This window comes from Penaeus monodon, chromosome 43, assembly GCF_015228065.2.
Source record: "Penaeus monodon isolate SGIC_2016 chromosome 43, NSTDA_Pmon_1, whole genome shotgun sequence".
Lineage (NCBI taxonomy): Eukaryota > Metazoa > Arthropoda > Malacostraca > Decapoda > Penaeidae > Penaeus > Penaeus monodon.
Window position 1 is genome coordinate 23,058,469 of NC_051428.1, and position 2,500 is coordinate 23,060,968.

Genomic DNA, 2,500 nt, shown 5'->3' on the forward strand with positions numbered 1-2,500 from the left:
TAAGTAAAAGACAATTATTGGCAGCGAGTCCTTTATGAAACGATACTGAATGCCATCAGAGCCATAGGAATTTGTCTGTTTTAGCGATTTTATTGTCAATAGCACAGTATCACAATCCACAGGTTCCGGCCGAAATATGCCATTTTAATTTTGATAATCAAAATTAAGTCCATTAATGTTTTCATTATCATTTGCATTAAGATTCTCTTGTGTTTTTTCGTACACAATATTTGCAAAGAAGACATTGAATTCTTCTGCTCTCTTTTTTGAGTCTTCCTTATTATAGGACTGACGGGAATTTTGATTTGCACCTGGAATCATTTTCTTAACGGTTTTCCATGTAGCAGTAATATCATTTTTATTACGTTGAAATTCACTTTTAAAGTATTGTTTTTTACTTTGATTTATAAGAGATCTCACACGTCTCTTTGCCTCTTTGAATTGCTCTCTTAGATTTGAGCAAGAGGGATTGCTCTTAATATTTTCCTTCAGTGTGTCCCTGGCTGTCATTGAAACTTTTATTTAATCATCTCTCCATGGAGCTGAGGGTCTTGTTATTTTCCTTGTCACAGTTGGTGCACAGATGTTTATACATTTTAGGAAAACGTCATTTAGAGTTTGTACTTGTATATTGACAACATCTGTATGTAATATTTTGTTAAGTGTAGGAGCCTCATTTAGGAGTAGATTGCAAAAGTTTTCTCGATTGTAGTTCTTCAGGCACCTAAGTGTTTGAAATACTGGTTGTCTTTTTGTTTTTTTAATATTTAATATTGCAGCTATCAATTCGTGATCTGCAACAGGATTAGGAGTGTTTTCTACGTCCGTTATAATTTCAGGTTTGTTGGTAATCATAAGGTCTATGAGTGTTGCAGACGAAAGGGCTATCCTAGTTGGTTTGTTTACCATTTGCGTTAAATGTAAATTCTTAATTATCTTACACATTTTGTTGTCTGGGGCCAATAAATTATAATTAAAATCTCCTACAATTATAAGAGGCTTGTTGTGTAGGCAAATGCTTTGGAAAATATCAGAGAAGTATGCAAAAGAAGGTGCGTGGGCCTGAGGATGGCGATAGATACAGCCGACAATTAGAGATGGTAATTTTTTGCACTGTATTTTAATCCATAAATCTTCAACACCATCTATTGCTTCAGCTCCCTGTCCTAAGCTCACTAGACTTTAGGTCGTCTCTTACATAGACACACACTCCTCCCCCGCGTCCATGATCTTTGCGATAAATAGTATACTGAGGAATGCTCACCAGAGAATCACTTATGCAAGGGAGAAGCCATGTCTCACTTATGCAGAGCACATCAATATGATTTTCTTTTATCAATATTTCTATTTCTTCCTTATTAGCAAGTAATGATTGCGCATTTATTTGTGCAAGTTTTATAAGGTCCTTAATCAATTCAGGTGGATGACTATCGGCTCCTCCTTCTTGGCCAAGATCCGATTTGTCATAAAAGTTGCAGAGTTTACTCTTATGTCCATATGAGTGGCAGGATGCACATTTCACCTTATGGTCGAACCTACATTGAGACTGTCGGTGATTAAATTCCCCACAATTATAGCATCCGCTTCTCTGATACCCATGGCGTTGCCTAGTCATTTCTGATGGTATTCTATTCCATCTAAAATTACTAATGCGACTGTGGTTATTGTCCCAAGAATTTCTTTGAGAGGTTTGCCTTTTTATACCATGATGGTGTAAAGTGTTTTCATTTGCCCTGGGTTCCTTATGAAATGGCTGTCTGTCATTGTTACGCTTAGCTGAATTCAGGGGATTCGCTTGTCGTCTGTTTGTGTCATGCAAGGACTCGGTTAATTTAAAATATGGACATTGTTTACCAATGATTTTCAACAACCTAACTACACCATGTCTATTCAGAAAATATACCTTCATCATCATTTTCCATTTTAAAACACATTTCATCTACATCGCCAGTACTAAATCTAAATTTGAGATAAGTAGAGATGATTTTGATTCCATTATTCGAGCTCCATTCCTTTAATTTAGTATTGTAATGACTGATCCTATCATCAAGATCTTCTAAACCTAGAGCTGGTACCAGTTCACATACAAATATCTCCATGGTATCATTCTTCTTTTTCAAGTCTAAAATTAGAGATCCTAATTCATCCAGAATATTATCAGCACTCACATCCTCCATCAGTTCGTGGATCCCGCAATAAAGAATACATCTGGCTGGAGTCCAGTCCAACTTCTCGTTGATTCAGCACCGCACGAGGTCCATGGTGGCCCCTTGGATGGTCCTGATGGAGCAGTTCGTCGCGAGATCCGAGGCCTTGACGTCGCTCAAGTTGGTGTCGCCAAGGAGCAGCGTTTTCTCGGGTTGTCGAAGGGGGGACTCGGGCATTCCAGAGTCTGTAGAGGCGGGGTTGTGTTGCCCACTGCTCACTTGCTCCTCTAGGGTGGAAACACGATCGTTCAGCCTGTTGATTGTTACATAGGCGCTTTGAACCGCCTATGTAA